Genomic DNA, 16,608 nt, shown 5'->3' on the forward strand with positions numbered 1-16,608 from the left:
GCTAAAATTTAAGTAATTTGAGGTGTGATGTTCAGTGACTATTCAGCGTTAAGGCTCTTGCAAGAGATCTAATTTACTCTGCTTCTGTGATGCACAACTTGCCTGGGTTAACCACATGAGGAGTGCAGATCTTGAGGCACCGTCCCCAGAACCATCTCAAAGCAAAGAGACTGACCACCGGCAGCTGGATAAATCCTTCCGCACTGCACTAGCACAACAGGCCTTCAGCCTGCTGCAGGTGTTTCACCGTGGTGTTTTCAGGAGCAGCTCTGCAAGGGAAGGTGAGCTGGGGGCTGAGGGAGAGAGAGAAAAGGATGTCTGAGGGAAGGAATTAGAAGGAATATTAGGCAAAGCTAGGAGAGACAGGCCTCCTTTCCCTCCCTGAACCTCCTCAGTAAGGTACTCAGCTTGGTGATGGCTCAGTACTAGGGAAGCAGTGACTGGGGTGGTGGAGGACCAGCGTGAAAGAAATGAGGTATACAATAAAAGGCTGGAGAAGGCTGTGCTTAACAGTAGAGTGGAGGTAGAAGAAAGCTGAGCCTGATCTGGGCAACTGAGCTAATTGCAGTAGAAAGTCAAGTGTCCTGCAGATGAATACGTGGAAGAAATGTAGGAAGGTAAACACTGCAGTGTGAGAAAGAAAAGTCATCAACATATTTGAAGGGAATGGGGAATGCAGCACATGTTGAAAGACCTTTTAATGGATAACTCATTAATCTGTTTTATACACACTTAGACTAGACATTTATAGGTCATATAACACATCCCTAATTTATATCATGTACAACAAGATGCATACCGTCTATCTGTGGAAGATGCTGACAGGTGAATACAGTTCCAGCCTTGCTTCCACTCTTATTTGCTCAGAGAAAGTTTCTGCTAGGTTTGGTTAAACATCAATAGCACAACCATCACCGTGTGAAAGAGCTGCACCTGGTTGTAAAAGAAAGAAATAGAACTCAACATGGAAAACATCAAGGGAAGGAGCAAGTATTTTAGAAAAAGTAAAGCTATGGAGTCCACAAAACCATGCATACTAGTGACATTTTATTTTCTTTGCATAAATGACTTCTAGACTAAGGCACTTCTATCAGGCTCCCCAGAGCTGTATTAATTTCCCAGTTCTGCCAGCAGCTTCTAATGTACTTTGTGCAGGCAACTTTGAAAATATATATTTTTATAAATATATATGGCTTCTCTATATATACACATATGGTTTCTAGAAATAAAAATATGATCACCCAAGTCCTCCCCTCCCAAATCCAAACCCCATGACCTTCCTGAGAGTAAACCTCTTTTTGAGATTAAAAGTCCATATTCTGAAAATAGCTCTGTGAACATAACTGAGGACAAAGCCTCAAATCCACCTCAGCCCCCATTCAGATATATGGGGTCAGCTTTTCCATACCACTCACAGTCATCTGAGAGCAGCAGTTTTAACATTAGTTTGCTATTTTCACTGCAATGGTGAGAGACTCTCTTCACAGTCATCCTCTAAAATAAAAAGGGTGAAAGTAAGTCCCATTTCCTTAGGTGTGGCTCAGCCATGTAACATAAACAGAACTCAGTTTTCCCTCTGCTTTCCATTTAGCCCTAAGAAAAATACTTCCCAGTTATATTTAGAATTCCAAACCAGTCACAGAAAGGGGCAGTGGGCAGGGCTCGTGGTTTCTTCAAGCAGTCTGCTGATCGCAACATCTTGGGTAAGTCATTCCTCACGCAGCACAGCCATTAACTCGCTATGTAGTGAATTCTTTAGTTTTGCTTCATTTTTTAGAGGTTGGTAAAGCTCTTTTTTCTTTTTACCAACACAGAAAGCTTATGCAAGCAGGCATCAGGACTCGAACATGGCAGAGTGTGCCAGGCAGGACTTCTGCTCCCCATTTCAGAGCCCTTCATGGAGCAACTTGCTTGCCAAGCCGGAGCATCTCTAGGGCACAGCTAGCTCTTCCACCAGAAGTGACCAAAGGTTTGGCATAAGCCCTGTCTCCTTTCTGCTTCTCTCTCCAGCATAGCTTGGGCAGACGATCTCTTTCTTTTGTATCTCTACAAAAGAAACGTATATTGTCTTTCCCCAAAAGCTGATGCATCAGAATCTTTTCCCGTGGGCTGGGAGCTGCAGGTGGAACCCAAGGCCAACAGGTAATCCTTCCAGGGGAGATGACTTTGCAAGGCCCCATATTAAGTAGCAATTACCTGCTAAAATCTACTCTTGAATATTTAGTATCATTATTTAAATATAGAAGTGAAGGCACAAAATCCCAAACATTTTTTATCCCTTCAAAGGCATGGGAGTACTCCCAATATATTGAGGTCCCTCAGGCAGTTCTCTAGGGGGAGAGTCCTCACACTGTTTCTCTGAGAGTATTTCTCCCAAGGAACTGGCCATCACTGCTACAAGTTTTGGAGACTCACCTGCAAAACCAAAACAAAACCTCCTGAGAGATCAGGGAACTTCAAGAACAGAGAAAAGAACAGCTGTTTTCATTTGTAGGTCAAATAAGAATCATATGTGTACTTTTCGGAAATGAATTTAATTTTTGAATAGCAAAGAATAGATTTTTTGACCAAAGACAAGCTAAATATCTCTCTGATAATGATTATTACAAGTAGTCTCAGTAATCATTACAGGGCCATCTTAATTTTCTCCCCTGAAGCAAAAGGAACTTTATTATCTGTAGCTGAGATGGAATTTGTTGAAATGGAGCTCAATAGCTACTAAATAAACAGGCTGAAAAATGAATGAATCTAGGGGAACAAGCTGAAATAGTGAGATACATCATGAAATGTGATTAATGACACCAAGGGAAATATAAAATAACATGTTTCCCTGGAAATGGGCTGTAAGTGCACAATGTCTGCTCAATATTGTGCATCTGCAGTTCTCCGTCCTGCCACCTAATATCCAAATTGTCTGCCAGTATAAACACAGCTGCTAAACGTCTTGTACAACTGCAAAAATAATGAATCTCCACTTTCTTCCCAGCAATTGAAGTATATTTTTACAGAGACAAATGCAATGTTTACCCTTGTTCTACAGAAGACAATGTGGATGCCCAATATATATGCCTTACTAACACATGTTCAGATTCAAATATCATAGATCAAAGAAATAGGATGGCTGTTTCATAGTACCCACAGATGAACTGAGATTTAATGTTTTTGGCCTGAATAATTTCTCTTCTGGTTTGTGCATAGACATTTGTCTACCTTCCAGTATATGACCACTGTTTTAGTTGTTTTTGACCATTATTACAACTTTACTGTCTCTACAGGGACTGAGAGGGAAGGATAAGAGATCTCCTCTATGCAAACTGCTTTCCACATTGTGGATTGGCCTGCAGACTCAGCTGGATAGGCACTGTGACCAGTTTCTCCCCACTCTGGAGACATAGGTCTGAAGCAGCTGGGGGCGTGGGAGACTCCAAGTAACAATTTTCATGTTATAATACTAGGCTGCACTGTAAGAAGCAATTTAATATAATTTACCACGTTGCGTTTACTTAAACAATTATTGTTCAGAAAATATAACTAAGGAAAACCCAAATAAAATGGAAAATGATAGTCAGGATTTTCAAACATTGTACTCTGCTTGGTCTTTGTCTAGTTGAAGAGAACATAAATGGAGAGAAAAAAGAAAAGGAAAAAAGAGAGAGGGAAGGCTCCTTAACTTAGCAAGGGTACCAGTCTATTTATGTGCTTCCTGGAATGCTCAGAACATTTAGTCTTACCGGCCACAACAAACCACTTCTGTTGTGCAAAAGGTTTCACACATGAACTGGAGCCAAAACAGTTTTTCATGGCATTGTGGGAAGAGAAAACATTATTGTACACTTTTGTGAACTGCAGACAGCAATCAGCCTGTGGACCTGCCTGGTAAAACTTTCTGAATCTAAGGAAACACTGCCACTCCCCCCAGGCTCCTTCAAATCACAGCCTTGAAACTCACCTCTTGTAACACGGAGAGAAAATCGGCACCTAATCATGATCAGGGAAGTAGGCAAAGTACCATCGCTGCTCTCGGTTAGTTAAAAATTATGCGCACACTATCATTTTTTTGTCAGCCTGTCTCTCCTAACCTATACCCCATTTTTATCTTACCATCTGTTACATCTCGTCAGTTGTGATCCTGTGGGGCAAGGAATAAGCTTTTCTCTAGACTTGTACAAGCCCTAGGTTTAGCCCACTTTTGTACTGACTGTAATATAAACACCAAAGAATTAGATTAAACATGAGATTTTCTCCTGTCAAAAAGTAAGAAAGATCATGAATTTTTTATTAAAATGACACAAACCACTCAAACTTTAGATGATATTTTATCAGTAAAGACAGATTAGGTAGATTTGATTGGTCCTCATGATGGTTTAACTTTAAGCCTTTGTTGGAAATTCCACTTGTCTTCCTCATTTCCTTACTATTTTACCAGATATTTAATTGTAGATTTTCCTAATCTTTTACTCTACCAAGCAGAATGTGTCTTCTGGATATGACTTGGCCAATGACCACTCATGATCTATGGCCTGTAGCTGTGCTTGATACAATTCCAAGTTGTTACGTGGGTCAGACTAACTTGTCAGAGTGATCCAAGATCCCTTAAAATATTGCCAGTCCACCTTTACAGCATACAAATATATCTGAACCTTTGGATCTTTAAGTACTCACTTTGTGCATGTCGGCTAAGAGAAAATGAACTGAAGTTGAGTCCAGACTCTCTTGGTGCTAGACTGAAATTCATAGCTGATCTTCAAATCAGCTAGGTATGAATTTGAACTCCAAGCCTTTGTATTTTTGTTCAGTAGCTTTGTATTTTTAAGTAAAGGCTAAAATTGAAACAAACAGTTGCTCCTGCAGAGAAGCTGTGTTTGCATGCTGTTCTCATCTCTGGGCTGGCCCTGAGGAGCAGACCTCAGCAAGCCCTCCGCGCTGCTCTTGCAAAGCAGCATGGCTTTGGATGCTGCTCACCAAGGGAGAATAAGGTTACTAATGCCTTTCAAGTCTGTGATTTATTCTATCCCACATTTATTCTGGCTTAAATCACAGGAATTTGACTACAGAAGCAATATGGGTAGAGATGGGCACAAAATATGGCAAGAATGTAAAAACTGGAAAACAGTATCTCTGACATCATACCCCAAAAGCATGCAGGAGAGAGGATGGAGGATGAAAAATGCGCAGGTCAAAATCTTTCCATTACGTGTTCTAACTGGAAAAACAACTTTTGAGAAGTGTTCAAGTAGCAATAAAGAAGCAGAGTTCAACTCCTCTGGCTTTTTCGTGAGAGGCATCATATCCCATCACAGAAGAAGTGGGGAGAATCGTCAACCTTTAGTAACTATACGCTTCTCTTATTCACTCCCCCTTTTTTCTAAAAGCAAGTGTCCCATGATTATGAATCTGCTAAAATGTATAGCTTTTCACAAAAATAGACAAATGTAACTGCAAGCAGTCAGGGTAAAAAGGAGGCTTGGAAGAGGATTCAGGTCACTGGGAAGGCACTCATTTACTGTGAGAAGTCCTTGGATGATGCAGAGGAAAAGGTTGCCAAAAAGCCCTGGAAAAAATCAAGTGGCCTGATCATTACAAGAGATTAGTGGTGCAGTTCCCAGCAACTTCAGTAGGAGCTGCTCATGGGTGCTCGAGGGATTTTAAAGAACCAGACACAGAAGACCAAAGCCTGTGGAGATCTAACTCCATCTCCCCAGTAAGGCTACAGGAGAAAAAAGGAGAAGCAGTTTTCAGTGCAACTATCTTTTTCCTGCCCTAACTACACTTTTTGTTTTCCCAGCAGAAAAAACCCAAATGATCACTAGGAAAGCGGCCCTCTCATGCAGTCTGTCCTCACAGCTGCCCTCAAACATTTGCAGGGTTTCTACAGTGCGGGAATTATTCTGGAATTGAATTACAGCAAGAAACCAGCAGGCCTGTGGCGAAAGAGAGCGCGTTTGCGAGGTGCCGTGTGCCTGCGGAGGGGCAGCGCGGGCGGAGCGGGGCTGCGCCCGGGCTCCGCTCCCCTGCACGGAGCTGCGCTCGCGCCCGCCGGGGCGCGGGAACCTCCCGGTGCTCCGCAAGCTCCTGCATGCGCCTTCCTCCGCAGCAGTCCTGGCTGTAACCCTTGTCTTTTCCATATAGCCTCAGAACATTTTACAGTACAAAACTGGGGGTAGGACACCTTTCATAACAATAAATACATGCAGCAGTGTTTTTGTGAATTTAGGTCAATGCATCACCCTTAGAGCGCATTATAAATTCATCAGAATCACAGCCTGAAGAAAATTTTATTCTCTGGCATCAGCTGCTTTTAGCCATGCCACAGATCTTTAGCAGAATTTAAACTCCAGATTAAGTATTGATTGAGTTTAAATAAATTATAATTTGTTGTAGCCAGAAAGCCGGGCTGTGAGTAGTGTCGATGGTTTTCCTTTATACCTCCCTTCCCACTCCAAACATTAATAGATTTATGCACTGCATTATGACTGTAATGAACAACTGATTCCAAAAACACAATAGAGAATTAAGCACTAATTTAAACAGCATTTTCACCTACTCTACATAGGAAGGAAGGAATAAAGGTGATAAAATAGAAACTGAATAAATACATCAACTTAAAGGATTATTTGAATAGGAAGAATTCTTAAAGAATTAGCTACAGTAGAAAAATAAATCCAAACTTGCAGCTTACATTAACATTTGATTATATTTCTTCACTTTTTTTTTAAAGATCAAAGACATCTCAGTAATAATGGCTACTCAAACAAACTCTAACTTAACAATGTACTTTTATGTCGTGTTCAGTAGCATCAGCTGCTCATGTATCCAGCACATTACTTCTGGACGACTAATAAATGAGCATATCATTCTAAATTATATTTAATAGGAAATGAAAACTTGCATGCATAGGTATTCAAAATGCAATGAAGGTATAGTTACTAAAGCCAGCTGAGAAACAAAATAGGCTTAAACTTTATGGAAAAGAAAACAACAACTATGTGCTGTACTGCTAAAAGAGGACAAGAGGACACATAAGGACATATAGTTTTGTGTTTGACCTATTTTGGTTGATTTCATTTTCAGATTTTGTAAGCCAAGCTCCAGTGAGTTCCTGAGGAAAAAATTCTAACTGGCATTTTACTGTGAGTCAAACCTCACACAAAAAGTGCTTTGTGCATCGAGATAACATTAGGAGCTGTCTAGCTGCACGTACCAAAGGACCAGTTTGAACAAAGTGAAATAAAGCTGTAATGGACTTCTAATAGTAATAATGCTTTGCACTTCTAGAGCATGTTCCACTTCGAGATCTCTTAGTGCTTTGCAGTGCCTGACAATTAAGGTCAACAGCTGGAAGCTTTAGTAGCAGATGATTATCACAATTTTGCAGATAAAGAAACCGAGGCACAGAGAAACTGAATGATCTTCATAAGATCTGGGATGCCAGTGCCTTGTCAGAAATGCCAGGCTGTGTTTTTAGACCTCTGCTTCAACAAGCGCACCAGCCCCTTTCCAAAACAGTCTCTCTGTCAGTTAGTTGTATGTTTGACTAATGTTCCCCTAGCTTCATAAACAATAAAACACATCCCCTCATTTAGAGGTAACATTTCCTGTTGCTGTTCTTGCCAAGCTGATGACAGGAACATTCATGCTTTTAATGAAAGCGTAGGCAGTTTAGGGTAGCACAGCAATTCAGATAAAGTCCACTTAAGTTGGAAAAAAGTGACTGAAATTGCAAGTATGGCCACAGTGCGTACCACGCATACCGTGTGACAAACCTTTATTCCAGTTGACACGGTGAGCAATTGCCCATTTCAGGAGGTATCCTTGGGACTTTAACACTCATATCCTTTTCAGACTGCATATGTATCACGATCCTGGTATTCTTTTCCCTGGTAAGTAGTTCACTGCGAATAGAAGTGGCAAGCTTTGAATTTGACTGTTTTTTCTAGTTACCAGTGAACAGCTGTGATATTTACAGCTTTCTTTCCACTTTCTGCAAAGAAAGATGTGATTGCTTTATTCTGAAAAATACATATGAACCATTTTTCCAAATGTCTCTTTTTCTGGTTAGATCTGATGCTGCAGTGAGAATAAGCCAGCCCCTTCTTTAAGGCATTAATAAAAACCCGAAGCAGTGCAGTTAGATTTTGCAGTGCTGTACATTTTCACCTGCCTACCACTAACTTAACTACCACTGAAATCTTCTGGGGGTTTAACCCAAGGGAAGCCAAGATTCTTTCCGGCCAAGCAGGGTTTCTAGTACATAAAAGTGCATTGGCTCAGGGATATATCCAAAGGACTTCAGAGATTAGCACAGAAATGCCATGAAGCCTAGTATTTTGCCTAAGCCCCATCTGCGAGCAGGGCTGCGAATCCTCTCGCTGTATGCAGCAGCCCTGCGTGAAACTGGCCGGCAGAGGGGCGAGCGATGGAGTTCAGAGATCAGGCAGTGACAGGAGACAGTAACGACGATGCCTCTTGTACTGTAACTATAGGTAGGATGTTACTATTTCCACGAGGTTTTCTTCTGCACTGCTTTCATCTCTGGATGAAATCACTTATTTTGGAGGGATGAAAGAGACTCCAATTCAGTCATCCATGCTAAAAGATAAATATGTACCTTATGTTATATACAATAGGTATTTTAGTTGAAGAACGAGGAGTAAGGAGCAGCTGCATGCATTTTGCATACATATATCAGTACGTATGTGAAAGCACTCAGGAACAGAGCAAAAGGTGTCACTCAGCAGCTGCAGTGCAAACAACCTATTAGGGCCATGTTTGAGTGGGGTAAAAATGACTAAGACTCTTGTATTTGTAGAGCACGAGCATCTTAAGAATTTCTAAATTGGTGTCCTATTGCTAAGAAACCTTTAGTTTTTGAAAGGAAGATTCAACAGCAGAGCATCTCCCTTTCTCTATTCTCCTGCTCTTTAGGAGCGTATAGCTACCTTTTACATCTTTGTACAGAAAATCAGTATACCACACAGACTCAGTCTATATGACAGTCACTAGGTCATATATATCCAATATATTAGACACGATCGTCTTGCACATATTTATGATGTTTTTCTGGCAGCTCTATAATACTTACGTCCTCTTCTTTTGTTTTTTCTTGAAAATCAATGATATTTTATATTTATAAAATAATAGAGCCTATGCAAAGACCTATACGATGGTGGCTAGCTACATTCGAAAATTCTTTAGCCTGAAAGCCTGGCAAGAATCTGAGGAGAAGTGTTAAAGCAACCTGACAGAAATCCCCTGCAGTGCTTAAGAAAAAACCCCAGCCCTCCCTTTTCCCAACTAAACCCTGAAACAAGGTCAATGCACTAAAAGGCTTCTGAAAGTAATTTTTTATGAATAAATATCCTGGGGAGTTAGTGAGGCAAGTGTAACAGCCACATCCCTAAAATAAAGGTAGTTATGAGTACGTAAGCACTTCCTCACACGTTGGGGATGGCTCACATCAGTCAATGTGAGATGAAATGAGTCTGGCTGCATTACTGGGATGCTACAGAATGAAGCAATTTTTTTTTTCCTGGGAAGAAAACTGCTCTGAGAACCTTGATTCAGCAAGTTGTTGAAGTGCATGTCTAATGCTAAGCCCATAAACAGCCCCACCACTTTCAATACGCTGGGGTCTTGGACATTCATAGGGCAACGGTGGTCCTATCAAGGGAAATCGATAGGGCAGCAGTAGATGCAGGAGTCTACCAAGGAGGAGTAATGCGGTGACAGCAAGGCTTGGGTGGCGAGATTCAGACCCCCTGGCTCTCATCTCTACTGACTCCTGTCAGCCATGATTAGTGCCCTTTTTACCCATCTGACCAGATCAGATAATGCATTACTGCACAACAATAATTTCTTTTTCTTTAAAAGGGACCAAAATCTCCTACGACTGCAGTCAATGCAAGCACTCCCTGGGTCAGCAGGGCATGAATTACATAAATATTCACTATAAATCTAACTAAAGAAACTGAAGAAGTGCATTTTTAGATGAAAAAAGTACTTTCTCTTGGAAAGGATGTAGTAATTCAGGGAATTTGCATATTATTGTACGACATCATTGGGTGGCTTTGACCTATCTTAGAATTGTTTTCTGAATATTATTCCAATGCAGCTCCTCCCTCTTCCACTTTAATTTTATACAGACAGGCCTTTTCATTTGCTTAAAGGAGAAGAGTGTGGAAGAAAGGAGATCATTAAGTCACAAATCCACTTATCTTCACTGCATCTGTGATATTGTTCCCTAAGCACTAGTAATTTCCTACACTCTGAAAACCTACACAAAGGAGTTTCTTTAGAATTTCTCATAGGAGAAGCAAAACATGTGAGCCAGAGTGTGATCACATCAGTCAAGAACTGGAAGAAATAAAACAAAGCAAAAACAACAAAAAAAATCCAACTCAAACCAAGCCCCCTCAACTGAAAATCAAAACCTTTTAATTTTTTGCCCATCAGAATATCAAGAAGTAGTCATTTAAATAAAGAAGATATTTATGCCTTCCTGTTTTGGAAGTAATTTCCTAAGGTTTAAAATGCAGCTAAAAGGCTTACAATTCTGTATTAGCACAGCCTGATTTTCAGTTTTGCTTATCACTGCCTGCCATGCAGCTGGCTTGCTTTCTTGCTTTGAAAGTTTCAGGTTCTTTACAGGGAAATTATATTTTCAAATTACAGTTGAGAATCTTGATGTTATAATCATTTCCAGAGCTACTACATACGTTATTAATTGTGTACATGATGTCTTCTATTCTCTTGACTGACTCTATTACACATACTGAGATTACCAGTTACCAAAACTTCATTATAAATTATAAGGTAAGGAGAATGCTTACAGCTTTATATTTTTGACTTGGTGGAGGTGTTGATAGCTTGTATTGAATGGAAATTTTTTTTAAAAAAAAAAAGAAGGTTGGAAAATATTCTTTTTCCTAAACTGTTAAAATGATAAATACGAAATAAACAGCTGGGAAATGGTTCCCTGCTGTCCAGCAACTACTTATTTAAACACCTCAAAAAGTAGCTACAGACAACTTTAGTTATAATACCCAAAGCAAATAGGGAATGCACAAAGTAGTGATCACATGAACAGCTTCTTGTGTATATTCTTTTAAACTGCAAACAGCATCCCTAATAACCCAAACGTTCCAATTCAGAAGAGATTTGCCTGGATATTTTAACTGCCATTTACCAAACCACTGTAAATTAATAAAAATTGAACAAATTCAGCAAAACATTTAGAGGAAAAGGAATCCTACGTACACAAGAAGATACAAGAATGGAGCACGTTTCACGAAGAAAAGAATGAATTCCCAACCCTTTTTTTGTCGTCACATAGCAGTTTGAGCATGTCAAGCTCATTTACAAACTAACACTGATTTCGCATACTGTGACTAGTGGCAGCAAAAAAATGAGAAGTAGACGTATCCAGCCAATTTAAACCGTATGAGCCAGGACTGTATTTAGTTATTGCTTACTTTGAATATGATCATGACTATTTCCAATGTGTAGACAAGAAATTGTGTGGGACCCTGCATCTTTCAACTCTCTAGAAAAGCTAAAAATGCTCAAGTTACAAAACTGTGGCATTATTTTCTTTGTAGAATAAAGTAAGTAAACAGTTTTTTATTTAATCTATTTAATGCAGTGGCATTTACTGCCAGTTTCTGAAGCACTTCACATAATAACACCTAAATCCATGGTCCTAGTAGGAGTTATAAGCGCAAGTTTTTTAAAAATATACTATTACACATTAACTATTTTAACTATGGTTTTAAGAATTTTAAGGAAGTCTCATGCTTCTGAATGTCTTGATCTCTGTATCTTACAAGGTAGCTCATTGTTTGACCTACATTAACTGATGGAGACTCTTTCAGTGGTATATGTAATCAATACATGAATAATATCCCATGCATTAGCACTGAATATAGCAGAAGGCTAAAAGCTGCAAAGTTTTTCCCTGAAGCCTTCCCCTCCTCCTTCGTGATTCTTCTAAAATTGGGAGTGAGAAGATTCAGTTCTAGATCTAGTGCTCCAGAGGCTGGGAAATGACCCCACCGAGACATTTTACCTCGTAAGACATCACAAGGCGTACAGTTTCTCAGCTCCCATACACCGCCCTTAATTCTCTATCAGAAATCCACATGCCATATATAGACAAGGATCATAGATAAATGCTGCAGGAGAGAAGCTGGTGGCAGGGCATGAGAGCCTGGCAAGGCATCACGTACACTCCAGCAGAACTGATTAGGGATTAAGTTCTGCATTAGGGCATTTGTGAAACGAATTTTTTTGATAAAGAAAATGCACAGCATGTTCCACATATTTCACCAGTTCCTTCTCTGAGCAGTTTCCTTTTGAAGTCTATTTGCTTCTTTTTCTGAGCGAAATATCTTTACAGATTTTAAATTCAGATGGTACAAGAAGAAAACAGTAGCATTCTTTCTTTCTCACATTAGTGTTATTTTACCAATTTCCAATTTTAGTTCTTTTCACGTTTTGTTTGTTAGGCAGAACTGGGTCAAAATTTTCACTCTTTCAGGTTGAAAATCCTGTCTGAAGACAAGCAAAGTTACTTGTCATGAAGGAAAGCAAATGGCTGTGAATAATTTATGAGAAAGTAAAAATATTCTGCTTTTGAGATTTTAACAGGAGAACATCCTCAAGTTATGAATTATGATAATTACATTGAAATATGCTCTACATCCTCTTATTGCTTCGCACTGATCACTGCCACAGTACTTTTTGCTCTGAGTGTTAGCAGGCTCCCAAGCACCATGGATGCCTGTGGCCAGCACCCTTTGGACCATGACTTCAGCTGTGTCTGCAGCTCTGCTTCACCCTCCCCGCCATCTCAGCACCCCACCAGGATTCTTGCAGGTTTCTGTCTGTATAGACACTAACACACAGGTACGTATTTAACGTGCGGTCAGATGCAGTGAGATGAGGGCTGTGTAACACAGCGGGGAGCTCCAGAAGCTACGGTGGTGCTCACAGTAGATTCTGGGATCATTAGTAAGACAGAACATAGATACCTGCACACCCACTGCTCAGGTACCAAGCAACGCTTAGATAGACAGGTAAATTCTTGACATCTGATTAGTTCCTGATCCTTAAGCCAGAGCTCAGAGATGTCTCTGGTCACAACATAAATAGGGTCTTTCCCTGTATGAAGGTGGAAAAGTTGAGAAACAAAGTACGTCTAAGGGATGAGCAAGAATATAGCAACTTGATTAGATGACAATTCAGTTTCACTAATGCTCTTATTAAAATGTCTGCAACGAATGTGTCAATTCTCTGTGGTTCCAAGAGAAGATGAATTATTTAATATAAAACTCTGTCACTGCTTTCTTTAAAATCTTTTATACACTGTCTTCTGTATTTTAACTCCAGTGCACTAATGCTGACATCAACCACTACAAGTCCCAGCATCTTTTTCTCATTAATAGATTTCTGATTGTTAGGGGCAATGTTTATAAGCACAAGTGAAAAAACTAAAATGCAGGAATCAATATAGACCTAAAGCTTAGCTTCTGTAACTAAGCTAATACAATTCGTTACATTTGTCATTAGAGTCAGCACATTCATATGCCTGCCTGTGACAAACACGTAGTCTCTTACAATCACGCACTGAGATCAGACTGGAAAGAAAGAGAGAGAGGGCAGGGAGTCTAGACGTTCTTATCAGCACGACTGATTTCAATGACCCATATGCAGGCTTTCAGTAGTGCATTTAATATTTTCGCATAGCATGGCCAGATATACTAAGACTACTGCTGCCAAATGTGTGGCCACGGGATATATCCAATTAATATAGAGTGTACAATAGCTGCTGCTCATCCTTCTTGCCACACTGTTGGCCAATGACACTGTGGTGATAGCGTGAACCTTGAGGGAACCTAAATGTCTCTCCTTGCTCTTCAACTTTAGCCCTGGCTCTGCACAATATATGCTAATTCTTAATATGAAACCTCTGCCTAACTTTCCTCTATCTCCATAAATAACACAATTCTTTATTGACATATTTCTTATGGCTGCTCCCTGGTTTTTCACCCAGCAAGGATAGTAAAATTCTTTGACCAAGAGTGGGTGGAGAAGTCAACTTTCACTTTGAAGTGGGAGTCCTAAGTAACAGCGCAAGGAGTCCAGGCTTGACAAGAGAGTCCTGCTTTAGATCTGTATTCTGGGCAATTCATAATTTAAAATTCAAGTTCTCAAATTTTAGGCCAGTTTGAGGAACTGCAGAATATCTATGAACAGGTTCTGAAGATCCCAGTGGATTGACCCCAGACATACAGAGGGGGCAAGCATGCATATTATCTTTTTGTATTTTTTGTACTGTACTTCTAATATAAAATTGAGACACTACGAAGCTTCCTCCAAAGTGAAAAGAGTTAGCCTTTTTCTCACAGAATACTAGACAGTTATTACAGCAGCTCCAAGTAAAATTTGAGATTAATGTCATTGTGATTTCCCTTGCAGAAAGGCTACTGGATACCGTCTCACATTTAGGTACTATTAAATTGTTTTCCTTCTTCCACAGCTTGCCATTTCTGTAAGGATCATGCAGCATGTTGCTGGATTGGCCTTGCTGGGCACACAACGCACCGTGACATGCTAGAGAGAGAGTTCAAAATTACTCTTCGTTCAAGACCAGCAAACAAGATTGAATGCAATGCCACAGCTACAGACAAAGTTGAACGAAAGCTTTCATATTTATTATCCACTTTCACTCTTACCGATGCACTCGCTACGACACCCAAATCCTTACATTCTCACGGTATGTAAAAGGAAGATGTGCTTTGATTTTTCCCCTCAGAATAAAATCTTACATTTCAGACATTAAAGTTCATTAGTGACATTTGTACCAAGAATTAAAAGTAAAATGTCCCAAGTAGCCCACCATTAAGTGATAACCAGAAAATGACCACAGAAATCATTTCCAAAGCCTTCTTTTGATTTTCAGAACTGAAATTGCTGAATATCCTCTAATGAACTCTTTCTCCTAAGTTTAAAGGCAGCCTTGCTGGTGCTAATCACTCTTGATGTGATTTTCAAAACTCCCTCTGTGATTTTAGTGCCTAGTTCCATTAACTTCAGCAAGAACTAGGCCTGCTAATTTTGCAGGGAGGTTAAAAATTTTCAGCCTTATGCAGGTGCTTCAAAGATCAGCATGCTAATCACTCACATTTAGCTTCTGTTATCAATGTAAGAAAGCTGGCAAAAGGTAGAAGAGACGGTCAGAAAGGCCTGGTTAACAGAGAAACAGGTGCTTTTTACCTTTCTCTGAACAAGAATAATTCAATCTTCTCTCCATCACTCTTCTCCCAAAGCTCTGGAACCTTAAAGCATTTGATAGTGTTTAACAAATGATATTCTGGAGGACAAAAAGGACAAGGGAAGAGGCCCTGTCCCCTTCAACAGATCATTTTCTTGTTATACTTATTAAACAAATTATCACTCTTATTCTTCAGATTTCCCTACAACCAGAACATACTTCTGCAGGAAATATAAAAGAACTTTCTATATTATGTCTTCTTTGGATTTTCAGTGATCTCTGTTTGGAAAAATTATTGTTTTGCCTGGATTTTGATAGCTATTGACCCACTTTTCCTTCCGCAGTGATAGCCTTCTGAGATGGATAAATGAGTTCCTTTTCCACAGATTCTACTCCACTGGGATCAGTTATTGCTCTGAGTTACATGTCATTTCCTTCTTAGGTACAGATGGGAGAGACAAAAGGGTGATACTCTGTGACTGCATTTTTACTTTTTAGTGTTGGTTCCTGGGTTTTACAGAATTTTTCTTTAAAAATAATATCCATGATATTTTGTATCTGGAAATGTTTTCAGGTGGAAAGCTGGCTGTTCTAGTAAAGAGCTGAATCATATTGCTAAGACTATAGAGAGATGCCAAATTAAAACCAGGACTGTGTGAGAAACTAGGGGAAAGCAGGATATCCTACAAATTATAACGAGAAATTCTTTAAACAATCTAGTAGAGAACCATGAGGCATATGATTTCTCTAGGTTTTGGGTGGAGAAAAATGTCAAAGACAAAATTCTCGATTTTACAAAGATCTTTTCATGCCACTTATTCCAAAGAGACATTCAAGAGGGTGTAAGTCTTATACACACATTAAAGCTCTCTTAGGGAAAGGAGATGTCCTTGTTAAATGAAAATTAAATCCAGAATACTTACAATTTTGATGAAAGATTTACTGGTACTGCGGCCAAAGATTTCCCACAACCTTGTCTTTGGCAGAAAAGATTCGAGAAATAGCAGTGTTGTTTCTTTCCCTCCACACCTAATCTTCCAGGGCTGAGCTGACATTTGGTTTTAAACAGTTCAATTTAGGACATGTTGCTGTGCTGGAATTATTTTTACCAAGGGAAAAAAAAGAAAGGATACTTTGATTAAAATAGTGCACTGACTCATAATGTTGTGATTTGTTTTGTGTGGGCCTAAAACCAGACTCTATGTCTGACTCTCTACAGCCTTGAAACTAAAGTAGTAATTCACTGGTGAAAAAAGTGGGTGGACAACTCCAGGTAAATGTCCTATACAAAATTACAAAGGACAGAACAAGGTACAAGGCAGCTAAGAACTGAAATA

At 39.6% G+C, this 16,608-nt stretch overlaps 1 long non-coding RNA gene across 1 annotated transcript; it reads right to left on the bottom strand.

The window, feature by feature from the left end:
* Positions 1–112: 112 nt before the first annotated feature.
* On the bottom strand, positions 113–16,251 carry LOC134143430 (uncharacterized). The gene is made up of 3 exons (XR_009959112.1): positions 16,195–16,251; positions 800–933; positions 113–293 (listed from the first exon to the last, which is right to left on the bottom strand). It is a non-coding gene; the product is annotated as an uncharacterized LOC134143430 (long non-coding RNA).
* Between the last annotated feature and the right edge of the window lie 357 nt (positions 16,252–16,608).

This window comes from Rhea pennata, chromosome 8 (genome assembly GCF_028389875.1).
Source record: "Rhea pennata isolate bPtePen1 chromosome 8, bPtePen1.pri, whole genome shotgun sequence".
NCBI lineage: Eukaryota > Metazoa > Chordata > Aves > Rheiformes > Rheidae > Rhea > Rhea pennata.